The following is a 25827-nucleotide window of genomic DNA, read 5'->3' on the forward strand; positions in this document are numbered from 1 at the left end:
ACCCTGTCCCTGATTCGCTGCTATCCTATAGCCTCTCTTTCGTTCCCTACCCCTCTTTCTCTGCCCCTCCACACCGTACTCTCTCTCTTTCATTCTCTCTATATCCATTCATATTCTCTGTCTTTCGCACTCTGCTTTTTGCCAATCCTTTCAAGCAAGCAGTCAGACGCATAAGTACATTGAAGTTAGAATGTGATGGGCTGTTACAAACCAAAAGCAGGTAACAATCTTTTTGTCTACCGGTGATTTGTTGCATGAAATATTCCAGAGGATGTAACGAGCCCTTACATCAATTAAAATTTTATCGTCATATATAGGACGTAAAATCCCGTCTGAGGCCTGCGATCATGTTTTTATGTTAATAATTGGCAACCAGTGCTGTACAATCGCGATAAAGTCATGAGATGTTTAATTGACTCTTTTATTAGAACGTGTTACGCGTTTCGGCATTACATACATCTTCAGATATCTGTTACAAAAAAATACAAAACATAAGTCAACAGCACACTCAGCATGTCTCAACGTAACAGAAAAGGAGATCTGGTCATATGAATTACATACCACAAACTTCAACTATTTCCTAAACAACCAGGCGTACAGCCTTGTCAACTCAAAGAAAGTGTCGAATAATATATGACTGCGGCACAAGCAGTCTTGAAGCGGTGCGTATACTGACGCTAAACAAGTCAACTAGCAGCGAAGCACCCTCAGTAGGGGGCGCTGCGTGGTCCTGTTCCCCATGCGTTCACACTTAATTTAATAATAATATACTCAGCATATAACATCTAACACGGCGTAATTACGACTAGCAATCGAAATAGTACTTCCGTACACATTAACACTAAAAGATTTATTAAAAAAGTTTTTTAAATCTCCATATTTTTGTTTCTTTTTTTTACAGTGCCATACTATGCCCATAGCCAGTAGTGGCACTAAGCATAACTCAAACCATATGTCAGTATAAAATAAATAATAGGGGTGGGGGGGGGGGAGTTTCTTCATGAATAAACCTTTCAACTTCTCAGATCTCTAAAAGAGTACCACCAAATTAAATATAACCAACATTACATTTCATAAACTAAAACCCTGTGATCAGCTCGCGTACACAAACCTCTTAGGCGCTATCTGTTTAAGCCAACGGCAACCATATCGGCGGCATCCATCCGCCTATCGAATTACAGCCGCCTTTCGCCAGGAATTTTAGCTTCAAACCCTAGTATAAATTTTTCCGTGTACTCGTTAGCCCGTCCCATTTTTACAATCATTTCAATCTCCCTATCAGTGGCTTCCTTGCTCAAATTAAATCTGTATAACCTGTTGAAAATTGACGAAAAGATCGGCCTTTTATGTGTGAATCCACCGCAATTATTATGACTGTTGTCGTTGGCTTCCGAAATATGCCTATTTCCAACCCATTCCTATTCTTAATAATTTATAGGTCGAGATAAGTGAGGGAATTTTCGACTTCTACCTCAACTGTGAACTTAATTTTCCCATGCATACTATTAAACTAGGTAGCTAACTTCTCTTTAAAAAAATATGCCCGCAGAGAATTAAGTCACATCTGTGAACTCTTGTGAACGTCCAATATTATCCATATTAAGGACTGGAGGTATCAACTTTAAAAACATCCGTTTTAATTAATTCAGAGCACAATCTTAATGTTGGGAATGTGATCCTTAGCAACTTCTTTCGAGAGTGAAGCTCCCACATCTGGCTGTCTGGGTTGACGGTAAATGAGCATACTCTTAAAAAACACAAAATGCTGTAAAATAGATAGAGATTATTTTATTTGGACATTACGTTCTCCATCAGCATCGGACTCTCTTCTCCACTAATCGATATTATCGCCGTTTACCAGAATCGTCCCTTTACTCTAGAGGTTACATCAAACAAGTCAGCTTCGAACCGACCAGTTACATTCCAGTGTACTGGCTGGTTCTGTAAACATGCTTACGGTTGCAACAGAACTACCCTGAGCCATCAGCCTTTCCGTAGTCTTCCAGAGATATGGCAATGGATATGTGAACGATGCGTTACCACTATCGCCTGTTTATGCATTAGGTGCCTTATCGAATCTACCCAGTTGAATCACTGTTCTGAGTTCCTCCAGCAGGGCAAACTTTCTTCCTTTCTTTTCTACGTCCGTCACCTCTCAATTCTCTTCCGTACGGTTAATCGGATGACCAGTCTCACATATGCTCTACTGGCCATTAGAATTGCTACAGCAAGGAGAAATGCAGATGATAAACGGTTATTCATAGGACAAATATATTATACTAGAGCTGACATCTTCACGCAATTTGGGTGCATAAATCCTGAGAAATCAGTACCCAGAAAAAGCATAATAACGGCCTTGATACGCCTGGGCATTGGGTCAAACACTGCTTGGATGGCGTGTACAGGTACAGCTGCCCATGGAGCTTCAAAACGATACCACAGTTCATCAAGAGTAGTGACTGGCATATTGCGCGAGACAGTTGCTCGGCCACCATTGGCCAGACGTCTTCAGTTGGTGAGAGATTTGGAGAATGTTCTGGCCAGAGCAGCAGTCGAACATTTTCAGTATCAACAAAGGCCCTGTACATGACCTGCAACATGCGCTCGTGCATTATCCTGCTGAAATGTAGGGTTTCGCAGGGATCGAATGAAGGATAGAGCCATGGGTCGTAACACATCTGAATTGTAACTTCCACTGTTCAAAGTGCCGTCAAAGCGAACAAGAGGTGGCCCAGACGTGTAACCAAGCGCACCCCATACCATCACACCGGGTGACACGCCAGTACGGCTGTGACGAATACACGCTTCTAATGTGCGATCACCGCGATGTCGCCAAACACGGATGCGACCATCATGATGCTGTGAACTGAACCTGTATTCATCCGAAAAAATGACGTTTTGCCATTCGTGCACCCAGGTTCGTCGTTGAGTACACCATCGCAGGCGCCCCTGTCTGCGATGCAGCGTCAAGGGTAACCGCAGCCATGGACTCCGAGCTGATAGTCCATGCTACTGCAAACGTCGTCGAACTGTTCGTGCAGATGGTTGTTGTCCTGCAAACGTCCCCAACTGTTTACTCAGGGATCGAGACGTGGGTGCACGATCCGTTACAGCCATGCGGATAAGATGGCTGTCATCTCGACTGCTGGTGATACGAGGCCGTTGGGATCCAGCATGGCGTTCCGTATTACCGTTGTGAACCCACCGATTCCATATTCTGCTAACAGTCACTGGATCTCCACCAGCTAGAGCAGCAATGTTGCGATACGACAAACCGCAATCGGTATAGGCTACAATCTTACCTTTATCAAAGTCGGAAACATGATGGTACGCATTTCTTGTCCTTACACGAGGCATCACAACAACGTTTCACCAGGCAACGCCGGTCAACTGTTGTTTGTGTATGAGAAATCGGTTGGAAACTTACCTCATGTCAGCACGTTGTAGGTGTCGCCACCGGCACCAACTTTGTGTGAATGCTCTGAAAAGCTAATCATTTGCATATCACAGCATCTTCTTCCTTCGCGTCTGTAGCACGTCATCTTCGTGGTGTAGCAGTTTTAATGGCCATTAGTGTATGTTTGGCAGGCACCGATTTATCTGTCTTAAAGCTATTCACAAGTGTACTGAGGGTGACATTCATAAATTTCTTGGTAAATTTAATGGGTTACACTAGAACGCTGACCTCACTGTGGAAATGTAAAGAAATAATAAAATAATGATTTTGGACCCTGAGGCAGTGAGGCAAGGAAAATCGCATGTCTTTAAGATCTTTAGACATCTAACAGCAACAAATGTTATGATTCCTAATCATTCTTGCCACACACAAATTTATAAAGAAAGGGTGCTTACAAGGGAGCCTCCCATCGCACCCCCCTCAGATTTAATTATAAGTTGGCTCAGTGGACAGGCATTGAAAAACTGAAAACAGATCAATCGAGAAAAGAGGAAGAAGTTGTGTGCAACTATAAAAAAATAAGCAATATATACAAACTGAGTAGTCCATGTGCATGATAGGCAACATTAAGGATAGTGTGAGCTCAGGAGCGCCGCGGTACCGTGATAGCGTGAGCAGTTGCGGAATGAGAGGTCATTCGTTGCAGTCTTCCCTCGAGTGAGAAGTTTACTTTCTTTATTTTTTGCAAAGTCATGACCTGTCCGTTCGTTCATTGACGTCTCTGTTCACTGTAATAAGTTTAGTGTCTGTGTTTTGCGACCGCACCGCAAAACCGTGCGATTAGTAGACGGAAGGACGTGCCTCCCCAATGGGAACCGAAAACATTTGATCGCGAGGTCATAGGTCAACCGATTCCTCCACAGGAAAACACGTCTGATATATTCTATACGACACTGGTGACGGCATGTGCGTCGCAAAACTGGAATATGTTGTCGACCCACCTAACTTGTACACTTGGTGAATGGGTAAAAAAATTCTTCTACCTTGCCCGATTTAGGTTTTCTTGTGGATGTGATAATCACTCCCAAAAAAGTGATAAAAACATATGAGTTTGTCACATAAACTGCAACAAATAGAATGCAACAGTTTCACAGTCGCACACTTTTCCCTGTGGTCTTTCAAAACATATGTTTTTAACGTTTTCAAATTTTTCCGTGTGTAGACGGTCAAGTCCTGCATACGTCCAAGCAAATCTGAACATGTCCTGGAATTTTGGAGAGCGAAGTTGATTATGTGTGAGTGCCAGAACTTTGATAATTGTCCGAAAATAAAAAAAAATAAACTTCTCACTCGAGGGAAGACTTGAATGAAGGACCTCTCGTTCCGCAACTGCTCGCGCTAACATCTACATCTACATCTACATCTACATTTATACTCCGCAAGCCACCCAACGGTGTGTGGCGGAGGGCACTTTACGTGCCACTGTCATTACCTCCCTTTCCTGTTCCAGTCGCGTATGGTTCGCGGGAAGAACGACTGTCTGAAAGCCTCTGTGCGCGCTCTAATCTCTCTAATTTTACATTCGTGATCTCTTCGGGAGGTATAAGTAGGGGGAAGCAATATATTCGATACCTCATCCAGAAACGCACCCTCTCGAAACCTGGCGAGCAAGCTACACCGCGATGCAGAGCGCCTCTCTTGCAGAGTCTGCCACTTGAGTTTGTTAAACATCTCCGTAACGCTATCACGATTACCAAATAACCCTGTGACGAAATGCGCCGCTCTTCTTTGGATCTTCTCTATCTCCTCCGTCAACCCGATCTGGTACGGATATCACACTGATGAGCAATACTCAAGTATAGGTCGAACGAGTGTTTTGTAAGCCACCTCCTTTGTTGATGGACTACATTTTCTAAGGACTCTCCCAATGACTCTCAGCCTGGTACCCGCCTTACCAACAATTAATTTTATATGATCATTCCACTTCAAATCGTTCCGCACGCATACTCCCAGATACTTTACAGAAGTAACTGCTACCAGTGTTTGTTCCGCTATCATATAATCATACAATAAAGGATCCTTCTTTCTATGTATTCGCAATACATTACATTTGTCTATGTTAAGGGTCAGTTGCCACTCCCTGTACCAAGTGCCTATCCGCTGCAGATCTTCCTGCATTTCGCTACAATTTTCTAATACTGCAACTTCTCTGTATACTACAGCATCATCCGCGAAAAGCCACATGGAACTTCCGACACTATCTACTAGGTCATTTATATAAATTGTGAAAAGCAATAGTCCCACAACACTCCCCTGTGTCACGCCAGAGGTTACGTCTGTAGACGTCTCTCCGTTGATAACAACATGCTGTGTTCTGTTTGCTAAAAACTCTTCAATCCAGCCACACAGCTGGTCTGATATTCCGTAGGCTCTTACTTTTTTTATCAGGCGACAGTGCGGAACTGTATCGAACGCCTTCCGGAAGTCAAGAAAAATAGCATCTACCTGGGAGCCTGTATCTAATATTTTCTGGGTCTCATGAACAAATAAAGCGAGTTGGGTCTCACACGATCGCTGTTTCCGGAATCCATGTTGATTCCTACATAGTAGATTATGAGTTTCCAAAAACGACATGATACTCGAGCAAAAAACATGTTCTAAAATTCTACAACAGATCTACGTCAGAGATATAGGTCTATAGTTTTGCGCATCTGATCAACGACCATTCTTGAAGACCGGGACTACCTGTGCTCTTTTCCAATCATTTGGAACCTTCCGTTCCTCTAGAGACTTGCGGTACACGGCTGTTAGAAGGGGGGCAAGTTCTTTCGCGTACTCTGTGTAGAATCGAATTGGTATCCCGTAAGATCCAGTGGACTTTCCTCCGTTGAGTGATTCCAGTTGCTTTTCTATTCCTTGGACACTTATTTCGATGTCAGCCATTTTTTCGTTTGTGCGAGGATTTAGAGAAGGAACTGCAGTGCGGTCTTCCTCTGTGAAACAGCTTTGGAAAAAGGTGTTTAGTGTTTCAGCTTTAAGCTTGTCATCCTCTGTTTCAATGCCTTCATCATCCCGGAAGGTCTGGACATGCTGTTTCGTGGCACTTAATGATTTAACGTAAGACCAGAACTTCCTAGGATTTTCTGTCAAGTCGGTACCTAGTATTTTACCTTCGAATTCACTGAACGCTTCACGCATAGCCCTCCTTACGCTAACTTCGACATCGTGTAGCTTCTGTTTGTCTGAGAGGTTTTGGCTGCGTTTAAACTTGGAGTGAAGCTCTCTTTGCTTTCGCAGTAGTTTCCTAACTTTGTTGTTGTACCACGGTGGGTTTTTCCCGTCCCTCACAGTTGTACTCGGCACGTACCTGTCTAAAACGCATTTTACGATTGCCTTGAACTCTTTCCATAAACACTCAACATTGTCAGTGTCGGAACAGAAATTTTCGTTTTGATCTATTAGGTAGTCTGAAATCTGCCTTCTATTACTCTTGCTGAACAGATAAACCTTCCTCCCTTTTTTTATATTCCTATTAACTTCCATATTCAGGGATGCTGCAACGGCCTTATGATCACTGATTCCCGGTTCTGCACTTACAGAGTCGAAAAGTTCGGGTCTGTTTGTTATCAGTAGGTCCAAGATGTTATCTCCACGAGTCGGTTCTCTGTTTAATTGCTCGAGGTAATTTTCGGATAGTGCACTCAGTATAATGTCACTCGATACTCTGTCCCTACCACCCGTCCTAAACTGCTGAGTGTCCCAGTCTATATCTGGTAAATTGAAATGTCCACCTAAGACTATAACATGCTGAGAAAATTTATGTGAAATGTATTCCAAATTTTCTCTCAGTTGTTCTGCCACTAATGCTGCTTAGTCAGGGGGTCGGTAAAAGGAGCCAATTATTAACCTAGCTCGGTTGTTGAGTGTAACCTCCACCCATAATAATTCACAGGAACTATCCACTTCTACTTCACTACAGGATAAACTACTACTAACAGCGACGAACAGTCCACCACCAGTTGCACGCAATCTATCCTTTCTAAACACCGTCTGTACCTTTGTAAAAATTTCGGCAGAATTTATCTCTGGCTTCAGCCAGCTTTCTGTACCTATAACGATTTCAGCTTCGGTGCTTTCTATCAGCGCTTGAAGTTTCGGTACTTTACCAACGCAGCTTTGACAGTTTACAATTACAATACCGATTGCTGCTTGGTCCCCGCATGTCCTGACTTTGCCCCGCATCCGTTGAGGCTGTTGCCCTTTCTGTACTTGCCCGAGGCCATCTAACCTAAAAAACCGCCCAGCCCACGCCACACAACCCCTGCTACCCCTGTAGCCGCTTGTTGCGTGTAGTGGACTCCTGACCTATCCAGCGGAACCCGAAACCCCAGCACCCTATGGCGCAAGTCGAGGAATCTGCAGCCCACACGGTCGCAGAACACCCTCAGCCTCTGATTCAGACCCTCCAGTCGGCTCTGTACCAAAGATCCGCAGTCAGTCCTGTCGACGATGCTGCAGATGGTGAGCTCTGCTTTCATCCCGCTAGCGATACTGTCTTTCTTCACCAAAATTAGATAGCCGCCGGAAGCCTGAGAGGATTTCCTCCGATCCATAGCGACACACATCATTGGTGCCGACATGAGCGACCACCTGCAGATGGGTGCACCCTGTACCCTTCATGGCATCCGGAAGGACCCTTTCCACATCTGGAATGACTCCCCCCGGTATGCACACGGAGTGCACTTTGGTTTTCTTCCCCTCCCTTGCTGCCATATCCCTAAGGGGCCCCATTACGCGCCTGACGTTGGAGCTCCCTACTACCAGTAAGCCCACCCTCTGCGACCACCCGGATCTTGCAGACTGAGGGGCAACCTCTGGAACAGGACAAGCAGCCATGTCAGACCGAAGATCAGTATCAGCCTGAGACAGAGCCTGAAACCGGTTCGTCAGATAAACTGGAGAAGCCTTCCGTTCAGCCCTCCGGTATGTCTTTCGCCCCCTGCCACACCTTGAGACGACCTCCCACTCTACCACAGGTGAGGGATCAGCCTCAATGCGGGCAGTATCCCGGGCAACCACAGTCGTAGTCCGATCGGGGGATGCGTGGGACGAGCTGGCCGTCCCCGACAAACCCCCATCCGGACCCCCACAGTGATGCCCATTGGCAACAGCCTCAAGCTGTGTGACCGAAGCCAACACTGCCTGAAGCTGGGAGCGAAGGGATGCCAACTCAGCCTGCATCCGAACACAGCAGTTGCAGTCCCTATGCTAAAAACTGTTGTGCAAAGAATGCTGAACTAATCTACAGAGAGCGCAAACAAATCGACACAAAATTTAAACGGTTATTAAAATACAAGATTGCCTAGTAAATGCAGTAATGCTGCCACTTGTGCACTGCTGACACACTGCTCGACGGCGGAAGGAGACTACGCGATTTTACATTATTCAGGTACTAAAACGCGATGCTACAACTCTCAAATACTATAATACGCCCGAAATTTATTAATTAAACAATGCGAGTACCAAAAACACGCAAAGAAATTAAGAATTAAACTATGTAACAAATGAGTGAGCTAGGAGTATACGACTTGCTGCTGCAGCTGCTTATCCAACGGCGGCAGGGAGCACACTAACCACGGGACGACAGCGCTCCTGACGCACACTATCCTTGATGTTGCCTATCTTCCACATGGACTTCTCACTTTGTATATTTTGCTTATTTTTTTCATAGTTCCAGACAAATTCTTGCTATTTTCTCAATTGATCTGTGTTCAGTTTTTCAAGGCCTATCCATTGTGCAAACGTATAACTAAATCTGAGGGGGGTGCGATGGGGAGGTTCCCTTGTTAGTATGTTAATAAACAGGTCCGTCAGTGTACCAATAAGTACACCAGATAGATAAAATTAACTAAACATTGTTAAACAGAGAGCGATAAACTGCCGTGCGGAGTGGCCGTGCGGTTCTAGGCGCTGCAGTCTGGAACCGAGCGACCGCTACGGTCGCAGGTTCGAATCCTGCCTCGGGCATGATTGTGTGTAATGTCCTTAGGTGAGTTAGGTTTAATTAGTTCTAAGTTCTAGGCGACTGTCGAATAGTGCTCAGAGCCATTTGAACAATTTTTTTGAAGAGCGATAAACGAGAGATGTAGTGTAAGGATAGTGAATCGTTTTACCAACAGGGGTAAGAAGAAACAGAGAAAGAAAACAACTAAAGATAAAAAGATCGTTATTGTACCATATTTTGGAAATAAGTTAGGGAAATTGTCAAACATTTTTAAGCCATACAACGTCCAGTTGGTATTAAAATTAAAAATTAAGTCAGATATACATCACGGCATGAAGTAGACGACAGGATGCTTAAATTAGGTTTATTTATTTATTTAATCTTGAGGCTAGGGTCCCCCGTCGTGCAGACCGTTCACCGGCTGCCGGTCTTTCAATTTGACGCCACATTGGCGACGTGCAGTCGATGAGGGTGATAGGATGACAATTGCACAACCCGCAGTCCCTGGGCGAAAAAAATTCCCGACCCAGCCGGAAATCGAACCCGAGCCCAGAGGATTGACCATCCGTCACGCTGACCATTTAGCTACCGGGGACGGACAGATATTAGTTGAGTGTTTGTAATGAACAATGTACATGATTTGACTTACATTTTGTGGGACCGAGGGGAGAATATTTGCTACAGGATATAAAGACCATACAAATGCTTTTGGACTGGGCGGTTAACGCCGAACTTGGCAGTTTTAATAAGTTGTATGCAAGCTGTTTCCGTTGATAACAACCGTTATGTTGTTTCTTTATGTCCCCTGTAACATCTCTGGAGTACTGTGGAATCGGTCAGAGCGGTTTTGTTGGCGCCGTATGCATGTTTGCAGACCTGGCCAGTGAGCGGGAAGGCAGCTGCTGACTTTGAGTTTGATGTGACTGGCGTTACCTCAGTGCGCACTATTTAGCGAATGGATAAGTGGAACAGAAAATCTGGTGTTGACGTTTTTAAAAGTATGACAAGAACTTAATGTTTGGATAACATTAGTCGTTTTTCACGTATGACTTTATTTGTTTTCTTAATTGCACGTTTCTCTGCGGTTAACTCAGACAGGCGGACGAGGTGAGGCAAATCTATTAAATTTAAATATAGAAAGGTGGCTGTTTTCTCAGCACTTTCATTACCTAAGAGTATATTTTCTTAGATGTAGATTGAAGTAGTTATTCTACTATAATCGATGCAATCTCACTCCAACCAGCTTGAAAATATCGATAGATTATCTTTCACAATCCCTTTGTAAAGTTACTGCCATTGTTACATCTCTGGCGAGTTGGTCTGCTCTCATTTAACAGCATTTGTTTGTGGGTCGCAAGCCACATTGGTTCCTTTTCAGATGAGAATTAGTCACTGCTGCTACTGGCCAGGGATGGTGTAGCGTTGGAGAGACACATTCGAGGTTATGGGGAGGTGAGAAGGGAGTTACTTTGTCTGGCAGAGAACTACGCTATTGAACAGACACTAAAGTGTACAGGTAATCTGGTAAGGTCAAGTCCAACTTATTTAACCAAGGAACTTTAGTTTTGCATGTGACGTTGGTTGCCAGTGTTAATTGGTGTTATTCTACACATAGGTATCCGAGTGCGTTTTACCATGCTGCGCTATTGGTGAACATAGGCTACCAATGTGCAATTCCTGGGAAGCTGCTTAGAGTACCATATATTACTGGGGGAGATATGCAGCTACCTCTTTTTTAAAACATGGCCTAGAGCATACTTCCTTGATTCACATTATAATGTAAAGTGTTTTTGACAGTAAAGAAAGATGAGGACAAGGCTGGTGATCAATATCTACCTTCAGATGCAGCTTTACTACATTCCTTAGTAAATAATTCTTTGGAATGAAGTTTCTATAAAAATGGTGAACTCGTGTTACAAATTTAATTACTTTACTGCTCCGTGAAATAGCCAGTTAACGGTTCGTTGCTAGCAGTAACGAATGTAATCCGAACATGGTCGGTAAGCTGATGAAACAAAACTTAGAGAAAAATGGTAGTTTAGTAGGTGCTAATTTTATAATTCCAAAATAATTGTTTGTTGTTCTAGGTTTCCTATCAGATCGCTAGGCTGAGGAGCTATAATGTTACAGTAGCTCACATGATAAGATCCAGTACCACATTATACATAATGAGCAACTTGAGAAACACATTCTTTCATGTGGGCGTTTATAAGTTATCATGGACTCATTTTCCTATGTCTTACATTGGACTGTCTGACAGGATGTTAAGAAAAAGATTTCAGGGGCATATTCTCACTAAAAAAGGTGAAATTAAAAATAATTCTTCGTCCGCTGAGCATTTAAAAGCTAGAGGACACGCAAAACCTGTACTTGAATCGCTCAAAATTCTGTATCGTGCACTCAAGAACAAAAAATTCGACATTGATGAAGGACTTCGAAACTATGAAACAATCTCGTTCATCTAAAGGTGTAAGTCTTAATTACCAGCTGATACCCAAGAATTAGACATTTTATTGTTTAAATGGCTCTGAGCACTATGGGACTTAACATCTGAGGTCATCAATCCCCTAGAACTTAGAAGTACTTAAATCTAAGTAACCCAAGGACATCACACACATCCATGCCCGAGCAGGATTCGAACCTGCGACCGTAACGGAGACATTTTATGATTATGGTGACAGTGTAACTAGGCAATGGCATAATTCTCCTTATAGAGATGTGAACTTATTTCTATATCCTTTGTTTTGCATTTGGCTTAGGAAACTTTTTATGTATTTTGGCTGTTTCGTAAAAAAGCTATTATGTCGATATAATTCTTCCGGACCTCTAGTCCTTATGTTTGACTCCAATAGATGGCCCATGTTTCGGATACTTTATGTCTTCTTTAATTGTCTGTACATCTGATTTACTGTTAGCACCTGTTTTAGATCTATTTTTAATTTGCATGTAATTTTACTGTCACTTTATGTTCTACTTTATACTTATTTTCTTTATACTTTCAGACATGTGCACGTCACATTTCTGAGCTTCCGTCCGTCGGCAGTGTGCTGTCTGCAAGTCCCACGTAACACTCACACATGTGGTCATGTGTTCACAGCCACTGCAATTTGTATAACAGTGCTTGTGTCAAGATTGGAAGTGTGACCTTATCCAAGCATAGTGCATGCCTTCGCCTAAGGTAAGCACCAGCGCCACTTTACAGCTCCACTTGCAATCTGCAGTTTGACTCCTCGTTGCTAGTCTAGGAGAATTCTTTGTTTTTCATTTTAGTGCACACTATCGCTTCCGGTCCGCTGAATTTTAGCGCCGGCCCTGCCATGTAAATTTAGCACACGGCCACGGCGTCACAGCGACGAACTCCCGAGCTACAGCAACATTCACAGAGTTGGCCACAGGGGTGACTACAACACCATGAACAACCGCTTCTCGGCTTTTGGTAACATTAAACAGTGTTGCAGGACTGGAGGCTTTCAATAGCAGAGATCTTATTGCTCATAGCACATGTCACGTAGGCGAGGTGTGCAACCAAGACATGGGTTGTTAGTGGTACATGTTTAATACACCGTTTGTAGTGAGGAGCCGTACTCATCGTAACATAAATGGGAGTGAGTCCGTCGCAGTATCGATTAACGGCGAATGGAAATAGTGTAGAAATTAAATGTACTCATGGCCTAATATTTTACTACAGACATTGAAATAAAGTACCCATCCTTTGCCTATCTCCCTTGAGGTAAAAAAAAACCAAAAAACAAAAAAACAAAAAGAAAAAAAACGGGAAAATAAAGCTACACAGTGATCTTGGCAAAAGTTAAGAAATGATTCTTCTTGGGGCACTGCCTATACGTATTTCACGTTCAGTCTGATGTTTTTGTAGTATTTTTAAAAGAAATTTTACCATTTCCTTCTGGTATGTTGAACCTTATTGGTTTTCTGTTTTTCCGTATATTTCCCATGTCGTATTTCTGTAGATGCCTCAAAAAGGCGAAAGCAGTCAGTAAAATGTATGCAGTTTTAGCAAATAAGACTGCTTATCCCTACTGAGAAAAGGTGAAACACAACAACACAGGCCCAGATACCGTAAAGTCGGCACCTACTTGAATTCTAGCTCTGGTTTCCATTGCTTTTATATAGCATTTTGAAGTCATGTCGCATTGATAACTTTCTTCTCTTGACCAATACATATTTCATTCTGCATATATTCGAAATTTCAGGGCTTATTTATAGCTGGGTGTGAGTGTCGTCTATAGCTTTTTTCTAAAACAGACACACGTTTCAAACCGGATGATCACCAAGGAATTTTTTAGTTCCTATGAGTTTTCTGATAAGCAGTTTTACTACAATCTCTCATTTCACACTTTTCATATCTGGCTTGCATCTAAAAAATTTTTGCTTATCTCTCCAGAATTTCACTTTCTTTTTGGTTCAGGTTACCTTTTACAGACAGATTCTGTCATTTAATTACAGTAGCTACGCTTACATATATGTTGACACATTCAGGAGTGCATTAGTTAAAACTGATTACATTACACAGGTGAAGCTCAGTGATGGCAGATTCTTTGACTTTCACTGAGAATTCAGCTTATTTGTGGTCCCTTATTGATGTAATGTGGCATTTACACAGTTACATTGCAGAAAGTTAGCAGAATTTGCTGATATTAGACTGTAACTGAAATTCTTGGTGCACATTGAAACACACGTTGAAAAATTTTATTTTTTAAATAGTGAAAAATCTATTCTCTAATGTATAGGAGATTTTTAGGGCCATGGAAAGAAGTTATGTTACTGCGAACATCAAGAAATCTAAACACAAATCATCGCCGGATGACTGACTTAACATATGGAAAAGTCAAAGTAACTTTTGGTGGCAATGGTAGCTAAATTAAAGAGTGCAATGGGAACTCCATAGTTGAACGCAGAGGAGAGAGCGGGTAAGTAGAAAGTGCACATTGAAGGCGTCTGCGACATGATATAAGAAGAGAGTCAGTAGCAGAGACATAGGGAATCCAGAATTAAAGTAAGATTTTAAAGGAGCTTTGGATGAAGAGAGATCAAATGGTTCAAATGGCTCTGAGCACTATGGGACTCAACATCTTAGGCCAAAAGTCCCCTAGACCTTAGAACTACTTAAACGTAACCAACCTAAGGACATCACACACACCCATGCCCGAGGCAGGATTCGAACCTGCGACCGTAGAGTCCCGCGGTTCCGGACTGCAGCGCCAGAACCGCTAGAAGAGAGATCAAATAAGACATGGATTAAGACATGGAGACTCAGCAAATCTTTGCTGTGGGACCACTTTCACGCTGATCTCCTTCCTACTGAAGGCACCCACGTTTAGATCACTGGCCCCATTCGAGATGTTACGACACGAATCAGAAACGTGGCTCCTTCCACACTGGTCAGCACTGTAAAGCAGCATTTAAATCCTCCAGGACCAGCCAGGTACATATTACTCATTACGTGCTAGTTTGTGCCATACAGTTTCCGTAACCACGACCACCGTTTCCGATTCGAGAACCACTGACCTCTGACTGACTGGGCACCTGGTGGCCAGTATTTCGTCGACGCCACATGGTCTGAGATACGGAGCGAACAAGCATATTCGGCGCCACTGAACCCCAGCCTGCAGAGTCCATGTTCAACACGTAGGACAATCCCACTGGGCAGTCCTACATATCCTTGGGCATTGGTCGTCGCTCTGCTGCCCCGCATTTCTGGTAGAGCCAGCAGCCGCCTGCTGCAGTACCAAGATGGCGAGGGCTGCATTTCGCCGTAATCAAAGCATGTCTGCAGTGGTTTATACGTACTAGTACACTCAGTTCGTGGAGTCAGAGAGTGCCATCTGTTCCAGTCTACAGTGCAGATCCCCGCAGAATAGGCCAGGAAAGAACTGTAAGAGAAACGCAGACAAGAAGAGGATGACAGAACACCTTTCAAGGTATAAGGGATTAACTTTCATGGTAGTAGACGGAGGTGTACACGGCAAAAACTGCAGAGGAAGACAGAGCAAATAATTGAGGACATTGGCAGAAGTTATAATTCTGAAATGAAAACGTTGGGACAGGAGATCAGTTCGTGGTGGGCTGCATCAAACGAGTCAGACGACTGTAGAAAGAAAAAAAAACGAAAGAAAGTATGTCAGGGTGACGGCACGTCATACATCTCACTCTTAGGAGGGGAGCCTGCAATTCTTATCAGTACAAAGGTACTAGTATGTTTCGTAGATATCCCAATGATTTTAATATTCCTGTTTGAACACGTCCATTGAACGAATATCCCACTAGACGAATTTGGGATTGCGCTAGCGAATAGGCAAATAAAAATCATTTAGCTCATAGCTGGAAACATACCAACAGTTTCCACTGACACGTGGTGTGGCGTGAAAGATGCGGTTAGCAGTATTTCTTTTCTTGAACTCCGGATACGAATTGCAACAACCAAATAGCAAATATTTGTTGATACAGTAGCACCTGACGACATTTAGGAATGGGAGACAGTGTGCCGTCAGGTAACTTATCGAAAGCAATTCGACATTATTGTGTTCGTTAAGGAACTTTCTGTTTGAGTCAGGGAAAAGTATAACATTTGTCAAACCCTTTTTGAGACTTATTGTCAACGCACCGGGCATCGTTCTCGATAACCTCAGCAGATACAGCGGAAATCCGTTTTAAATTTGGTGACCTAGTGTACAGGCCGCAGCACGGTGTGGCCATGCCCCCCCCCCCCCACCACCACTCTTTCAGCTTGCATTGTAGTCAGTACCTTCTGTTTTATTTCTGGTTTGAGTGTTTTAAGAAGCAGCCATAGGAGACCGCTGAGGTGGTATGTTGGAAACGTTACGTTCGTGACAATTTTGTTCTTTATGGAAGCCATAAGGAATAGTGTGACAATTTACACAACAAAATCAACAAATTCTATGGAAATAAATCTTTCTCTATTCCGCATCAGACTAACGGGACCTTGTCATATTTAGACTTAAAGATTTGGCAAACTATAAAAAAAGTCTAGAAGGGCATGGGCGGGAATTACTCAGAAGGCAGTAAAGAAAATGCTGAAGAACAACTTTTATAAGATGCGATACCATGGGCACGTATGAAAGAGTACTGAAAAGAAACTGGTGCCATACCAAAAATTTGAGGCAGTAGATTAAGGAATCGTGAAGTCTTCGGAACATATACTTTCTCCTACCCCCGAACTGTGTCGTACTGAATGCAATAAAAGCCAGTTGTGTAAGAGCAGATATATTGGCCAGGCAGGCAGGAATATTTGTATGAGATTTAAAGAACATAAAGATCTGGCCAACTCCATATCAACTCTGATAACGCATTTAATTGAAAAAAAAAACTGAATTTGCAGCCGGTTAGCAGCAACTTAACTGTATTACAAACTGCAGACAAAGGTCGGACCCTCAATAATCTGGAAAGAACTTGTTGTGTCTAGACAAGACAGTCTAGACACAAGGCGAGGAACCCGAAAGGGCACGCGTCAACTCAAGCCGGCTTGCGCTAAATCTGAAACAGGATACGTAATGAATGCTATAAAGAAAAGTACTTAGCTGCTGGAATACTTAACTTTAATGCATCATTTGTATACAGCATTCTTGATGATACAAGTGAGACTCTCTCTAGAAATGGTTAATGGCGCCTTGCTAGGTCGTAGCCATGGACTTAGCTGAAGGCTATTCTAACTATCTCTCGGCAAATGAGAGAAAGGCTTCGTCAGTGTAGTCGCTAGCAAAGTCGTCGTACAACTGGGGCGAGTGCTAGTAAGTCTCTCAAGACTTGCCGTGTGGTGGCGCTCGGTCTGCAATTACTAACAGTGGCGACACGCGGGTCCGACATGTACTAATTGACCGCGGCCGATTTAAAGCTACCACCTAGCAAGTGTGGTGTCTGGCGGTGACACCACCGAACTAATATTTTAAGAATGCTTCATTCCCATTCTCTCGAGACAATTAATGAAAGAACACATGTGTAATATGAAAGTATTTTAGTTAATTATGAAATTGTCTAGGCAGAGTAAGGTGTCAATCTAACCTAACACTTATCCTTGTTTTTGAAATGTATATATGCTCTTCTCTCTTAATGTTGTGATGTTTCAGTATCCTTTCTGCTGTTATACCCCGCTTTCCCGCTTTGCCAAAAAAATAGCTCTGAGCACTATGGGACTTAACTTCTGAGGTCATCAGTCCCCTAGAACTTAGACATACTTAAACCTAACTAACCTAAGGACATCACACACATCCATGCCCGAGCTAGGATTCGAACCTGCGACAGTAGCGGTCGCGCGGTTCGAAACTGTAGCGGCTAGAACTGCTCGGCCACCCTGGCCAGCCCGCTTTTCCACTTTAAACAACTGACCAATCTCATGTCTGCTGCGTATCAGCCCTGTGTTTGGGTCGTGTGCGTCTTGAGTACTCACGGCTAATATTTACGGATAGCATAGTTACATAGTTTTCCTGCTTGTGTTCCTGGTCGCACTGCACAGGAGAATTTCTTTTACGTCTCAGGACTGAGGACCACAACAACAACCACAATACTTCTGGCACAGAACATTTATTTCAGTGGCAATATTGGGACCTCATTTGATAATTCCAGTTGCGGCTGTTCCATTACAAGAGCTCTTTGTAGTTGTCAAACCATAACCGCCAACGACCTTCCTGCAGTTGTAATACCTGTTCTTGTTAAATCATTTCCCGTTACATCACCGAAGTTAAGTACTGTCGGGCTGGACAAGTACTTGAATGAGTGACCATCAGGATCTGCCGTGCGCTGTTGTAAAGCGTGTACACTCAGCCCGTTGTGAGGCCAATTGAGGAGGTTTGTGACTTGGAAGTAACGACTCTGGTCACGAAAGATGAAAACGGCCGAGATTGCAGTGTGCATGTCCCTCCATATCAGCATTCAGTGACACCTAAGGGCTGAGGATAACGCGGCGGTCGGTCGGCTATTTTGGGCCTTCCGAGGCCCGCTCGGACGGAATTCTTCAAACCATTATTGGGCGAGAATATTGTCACATACATTTGAAAATTTACGCAATAATACAAAAACAATGGTACGGGGAAATTATGGGACTGGAATCGGAATCGGCAGATGTGATGTAAAAGTGCAGGCAAACATTTCAAATTTCAGAAAAATTGATTTACTAAAGAAAATGACCTTCACAAACTGAGCAAGTCAGTAACGCATTGATCATCCTCTGGCCTTTGTGTAGTCAGTTATTCGGCTGGGCATTGCTTGACAGAATGGTTGGATGTCCTCTTGAGGAATATGGCGCTTATTTCTGTCCAGCTGGCGCATTAGGCCGTCAAAATCGCTACCTGGTTACAGGGTGCTGCTCCAAACGTTCTCAGTTGGGAAGCGATCTGGAGACTTTTCTGAACAAGGTAGTGCCACACATGCATGAAAAAAACCAGTAGAAACTCTCGTCGTGTGCGGAAGTCAATTATCTTGCTGAAATGTAATCTCAGAATGACTTGCCAGGAATGGCAACAAAATGGTTCATAGAATATCGTCGACGTATAGCTGTGCTGTAAGTGTGGCGCAGTTGTTAACAGAAGGGGTCGTGTTGTGAAGTGAGATCGCACTCCATTCAACTACTCTAGGTTGCAGGCCGTACGGCGGGCGACGTTTAGTTGGTAGTATTCACTGTTCGGAGCATTTCCAGACGCGTCTTTGCCGGTAATGGGACCCTGGATCACACTGATTGGAGTCGAATTGCCTCAGTGACATGTCCCACTTCGTGTTGATCCCAGATGACCAGTAAAGACGTGTCTGGAGATGCCACAGATAGCGGTGGGATGGCAATGTGACCGTCATCCACTGTATGACCTGAAAACCTGGAGTGCTGAACTGGGGTGTCCTTTCACTGTCAATCAGATTAATGTTTGCATGAAGGCCACAGGTGGACAATCACATTTTTTACTTTTTCAATTTAAGAAGCCCTTTCTCTTGAAGAAATCATCCAATTTTTCTGAAATTGTAATAATTTATTTTGTTGTGCATGTACATCATACCTATCGATTTCAATCCCATCACATAATTCCTCTGTGGTGAATCGTTCTCTTCTTTTGTCATAGAGTGTATGAAGGACTGTGTCATGTAAAAGCATGAAGGATTGTGTTATGTAAAATTAAGTATAAACTGTTTACCAACGTGCTCTTGAGGAGCTGGAATGTATTACATCAGTATCATCCATCAGTCGGTCAGCATTATATATATATATATATATATATATATATATATATATATATATATATATATATATATATATATCAGAAAGGTTTGCATCACTCCCGTTCTGGGAACTCTTGAAGATAGTCGTTGACTGTGAGTATTGTATCACATATACAGTCCCTTTGCTATTCAGAGATCTAAACCCGCCCAAAGATGTAAATAACCATACATCAGCAACGCCTATTAGACAGTCGATCAGTTCCAGTCATTCCACCAGAAAGGAGGTACACGGCTCTCGTTATCTGTAGTTCAACCGTGCCTAGACAGTCAATACTGTGGTTCGATCGCGTCAGCAGTGCTACTTTATGCCAGGAAAGGCTTCCAACAAGAGAAGTGTCCAGGCGGCTCGGAGTAAACCAAAGCGATGTTGTTCTGACATGGAGGAGATGCTAGGAGTCAGGAACTGTCGACGACTTGCCTCGCTGAGGCCTCCCAATGGCTACTATTGTAGTGGATGACCGCTACCAACGGGTTATGGCTCAGTGAAACCTTGACAGCAACGCCACCACGTCCAATAATGCCTTTCGTGCAGCCACAGGACGTCGTGTTACGACTCAAACTGTGCGCAGTAGACAGCTCGACGCGCAACTTCACCCCCGACGTTCATGGCGAGGTCCAACCACAACACCATGCAGCGCGGTACAGATGGACCGAACAACATGCCGAATGGACGTCTCAGGATTGGCATCATGTTCTCTCCACCGATGAGTATCGCATATGCCTTCAGGCGGACAATCGTAGAAGACGTGTTTGGACGCAACCCGGTCGGGCTGAACGGCTTAGATACACTGTCCAGAAAGTGCAGCAAGTTGAAGGTTCCCTGCTGTTTTGAAGTGGCATTACGTGGGTCCGACGCACACCGCTGGTGGTCATGGAAGGCGCCGTAATGGCTGTACGATACGTGAATGCCATCCTGCGAGCGATAGTGCAATCATATGGGCAGCAAATTAGCGAGGCATTCGTCTTCACAGACGACAATTCGTCCCCTCATTGTGCACCTCTTGTGAATGTCTTCCTTCAGGATAACGACATCGCTCGAATAGAGTGGCCAGCATGTTCTCCAGACATGAACCCTATCGAACATGGCTGGGATAGACAGAAAAGCGCTGTTTATGGACGACGTGACCCATCAGCCACTCAGTGGGATCTACGCCGAATCGCCATTGAGGAGTGCGACAATCTGCACCAACAGTGCCTTTATGAAGTTGTGAATAGTATGCCAAGATGATTACATTCATGCATCAATGCAAGATGACGTGCTACTGGGTATTAGAGGTCCCAGTGTGTACAGCAGTCTGGACCACCAGCTCTGAAGGTCTTGCTGTATGGTGGTACAACATGCAATGTATGGTTTTCACGAGCAATTAAATGGGTGGAAATGATGTTTATGTTGATCTCTGTTAAGTTCCGGGACTCTCGGAACCGAGGTGATATATATATATATATATATATATATATATATATATATATATATATATATATATATATATATATATATTAGCCAATACCTATATACCTTTCACATGGGCCCCGCTAAGATAAAATGGTAAAATTGTGGTTGTTAAGTACGCTCCGATTCTTGTTTGTGTAATATGTATTCCATAAAAAGTGATTTCTAATAGATGTGTTTTTAAGAGAATTTCAGAAGAAGTTAGGCACCTCAGATAAATTATATTGAAAACAATGGAGACAGGAATTGAAAGAAAAGAGTGAACTAAAAAGTTAAATAACGTTTAATAATGATGTTTGTATGGAACATCTCATAAAGGCTTGGTTGGATGACTGGCAGGTGGGACAATGTTTTGCTCCTAAGCGTTTTTTGAGTAGTGTTGTGGAGTGGTAGAGATACCAGCCTCTGGTCAAGAAAACACGACATCTGTGCATTTATGACTTCATCCACATACGGTGTCAGTGGTACACTTCGATGTGCACTGCGATGTCAATTCATCAATTCATTGTAACAGAGGCCATGGCGAAAACAAACACAGCACACAGTCAGTGCTGGGTGTTGTGGAACAATACAAATATACTGAGAGGGGCACAGAAGAAAGCACCTGAAATCTTTGATAAATTTAAATAGAACACGTGGTTGTCTTACAGGGGTCACAGTGGAGGTCGTAACAACACGAGTGTGGTGTATTTCGTTGATGTTTTGTTTGTGTATGCCTATAGAGACGTTCCTGCTAGGATTTACCACTGTTCTTCAAATATTCAGTATAGTCTTATACTGTCAGATTCCTCTTAGGCAACCTGAAAGTGATGACACTGCTTTTAACACTCTAATGACGTAATAATGCAGGGAAAAGTCTTTACATTGGCACCTAGATGGATATGTAGGGAGACCATAATTGTTGCATTTTGCTAATTGTTAAGCGTTAAGATATTGGGATGAAGGTGTATTTCTTCAAAGAATGTCCCCTGGTGGTAGTTTTTAAGCATTTAAAGGCCCATAATTATGTGTAATTTCTTGAAAAATATCTATGGAATACTGGATGCTAATGATCAAATCTGTAACGAATTCCCCATAACTGTAAATAGCATTTCACGTTGTTGTGCCATTGGGCACAACACGCAGCTGCAGACTATGAAAATGAATTTACAAATTTCACCTGAATTGGCTCCTTCTGCCACAGAAACTTCATTGTGTTTGACCGAAGTAAAGTGCACAAACGCAAAGTGCGTCTCATGACTACCACTTCCTGAAGAGTGCTTGTGGTGGAGTAGGGGCTCGCTGAGAGACCCAGTTCTCACCCCTACTACTCTACTACAGCAGAGAGGGTCATAAATGTGATAATTATGGTTAGACTTACATTAACATAAGTGGAGCTAGTGAGTGATTAGGGTGATTTTGAGTCATAAAATATGGTGATTAACATTAGACTTATACAAAGATAACTTGGGCTACTCAGAGAGCAATAGTGACCATTTTGGATCATAAAATATGGCAGTTAAGATGACAGCGTGCTGGGTAGGCTAAAAGCATTTAGCCATTAAATACATCCAAGACAAACATTACTAATAGTATTAGTGAGTGATTTTTGTGTTAGGAACATGAATTACACGTTTTGGTTACACAAGGAGGCTAGGGTAAGTGGCCAGTTGGCTTACATAAGGAAAACAACGCCCAATACTGTCATTCTGCGTCATCACGCAGAGCTGCCTGCTCCTCGCCTAGCCGCCGAATCCGGAGAAACTAAGTGAGGCGGCCATCTAGGGGGGTAATAAGTTTCCATGGACGACTGTTATCTAATTGACATGAAAACTCATCGTCATTACTGACGGTTACCATTAGACTCAGGGCTTTCTTTTCCTGTACTGTCGAATGCTTATTGTCTCCAGCTAATGAAGACCATCTTCTGTGACATGAGGGTGACTGCGCCGAAGATAACAAATAAAAAATACTTTTAGCTGTCATGAATTTGAATTGCAGTACTAGTATCAACATGAACTCTGTTGAATATCCGTTAAGTACTAACAGCAAGGAAACTACCAGAAAAAGTCAGCTGCAAAAGTACTAGAGCCTCCACATCAGATAGGTTGACTGACAGAGTGACGAAATCAAGTAAGTGTGACTACAAGAGAACATTTAACAAAACAGTGTATAATAAGCCTAAGTTGTCGTGTGATTGTAACGTAAGAGTGTTTGATTTTCAGCCCGGATGGTAATTCGTTAACTAATAATAGTGTTAGGGAACTTGTAAATTTGTGAGAAAAAATATAAAGCACGAAAACTGCCACTTACAAAAAATATGAAATGGAGAGTAGCTAAAGCTTAAACATTATTTCGTTGTTGTCCTAAACTGTATTTAATAATGTATATAACAACAAAATTTAAAAAACTTCTTCCTTTTTCAGACAAGTTATGCATATTGTTATTATTTTTTATTATTACTGCTGGTCTTATTATTTAGGCTAAGGCTATAGCTATACAAATATGTTGATAAGCATAAGTGTTATACAGCGGATGCTATTAATTTCACACACTCACATTAATCTGAATCTAAAAATTTATGAACACCCAGAATGTATAGTCACGAGCCACCATTCTACCCACGAAAGGAAACATTAATTGTAAACGCAGTTGAGAATATGGACAACTATCAGCTGTATAATGGAATGACGACAGTGAAAATGTGTGCCGAAGCGGGACTCGATCCTTTATTTCCCGTTTATTGCAAGCGGAACCTTATCATTAGGCAGACCCTAAGTTCCACGTGTCGTGAACCATGTGTTTACAACTTTCTCTCGTACATTCATTATGTATGTTCTTTTACATGTAAGATACTTTAACTTAAAATCTCTTTCCCGGTTTCGGTGGATAAATACGATGCTGTGTCTGTGTTGTTCAAAAGTACGACGCAACATTCCTTCGGATGCATGCATGTGGTTTTAGTCACCGGAGTGCCCTTTCCTTCGGACACGCGTGCATGTATGTATGTCAGAAGGAACATTGGATAGTATTTCGGTACGATACAAGCAATGTGACATCGGAGCAGAGGATAATTCAACTGATCAGCGAAGTATTGTATAAGATGAATGGTCAGACTGTGGTGCGCCAGTGGCACTTCGTCATCCAAGCTCATTTATGGCCACTTGTCCTGGGATTGTAGCCAGAATCACCTGGACACCATTTCAACCACTGTAAGGAGTGCCATCTGCGATGTCGTGGTAGCAGTGAGTCTGACGCCGTTGACGGGGTCCGAGCCGCGTCATGGTGACCAGAGCAACAAGCTGGATACTACTTACTTTGTTCTCCCGCAAATAAATGCTAAAGTTGAAACCTTCTGTCGAAGGGCAGTACGCGCCTACAACCGGTAAAGAAATAAAACCTCTTTTGTGAAACTGGTTGCTGATTATTTCAAGTAAAGGTTACTTTATCAAACATACGCCTTCATCTAAGGATAAAAATTAGATAACGTGCGTCTTTAACACAGCATATCGTTGTAGTGAATCATGGGCTGTGGCAAAAGGAAATGGGAAGAAAACTAAAGCGTATGTGATGTGGTGCTATGGAAAGATGCTGAATATCAGCAGGACTGATGACATGAGGAATGAGGATTTTCTGTGCAGAATATATGCAAAAGACTGACAAGAAGAAGTTACAGGATAATACGACGTGTGTTAAGACAAGAGGGTGTGACGTCAGCTGGGCAAATGGGAGCCGTAAAAGATAAAACCTCTAGAGAAACACAGAGTTAGGAGTATATCGAACAAATAGTTGAGCATGTAGGGCCCAAGCGCTCCTTTGAGATTAGTCAATGATCACCTTTGCAGCCTGCTGTATATAGAATGACTCTGTTCGTAGCGTTAAACCTGACTCTCGATGCATCAAAAATTGACGTTATTTGTATTACTGTGTGACAAAAGCGAAGATTACATGGATTTTATTACCTGATGCCATTTCTTTTACGTCACCTAGTATGATGTTGTACATGATTTTATGAATATGTTGATGGTAAACTGAACGAAATAGGTTGTTCAATAACGAAATTTTATCAGCGGCTCTTGGCGGAAACTCATAACAAGTTATATTATTTGAAGAAAAATGTTCGTTGTCATTTCAAATCCAAAACTGCTGTGAGAACTTAGGCATTGGTTTTATTAATTGCCTATGATTTGGTTCACCTGCTTGGGGTGGTTAGCAGGTTTTTATAGTGACATCTCCGGGATAGAAGCCATGTTGCTGAAGCTTTGCAGCGTGAAAGCACGGGAAGACATTGTGATTATGGCGAGATGCAGAGAGATTCACCTCAATTTATGACATGACGTCTCAGCACTGACGGTCGGTGTAGACTGACACATCACACCTTTTCTAGCTCAGGAAGATAGATGAAAACATCGCAATAACTACTTGCGCCGCTGTGACACCGTCAGCGTTGTTTGGACATACCGTTGAATGTGAGGCCGCCAGGTGGGAATGACGTGTGAGGGGGTGCCATGTCCCGCCATGGGCGACGGAGCGTGTTACGCGGCAATCACTGAGGGACGCAGCCACCGCTGCCACCTGCATTATACATGAAGTCGGGCCGCACAGCCGCGCGTTTTGATTACGGCGATCTGATTTGTGCCACCATTGTTCAGCCAGCGTCTCACCATTTCTGTGTCCCTTCCACTGAATCTGGTCCTGTCGAACCGGCAGGATGTTCGCTGGGTACAGTTTCGCTTTGCAGCAGGGGACCTGTCCAAGTCT

This window comes from Schistocerca cancellata, chromosome 6 (assembly GCF_023864275.1).
Source record: "Schistocerca cancellata isolate TAMUIC-IGC-003103 chromosome 6, iqSchCanc2.1, whole genome shotgun sequence".
Taxonomy (NCBI): Eukaryota; Metazoa; Arthropoda; class Insecta; order Orthoptera; family Acrididae; genus Schistocerca; species Schistocerca cancellata.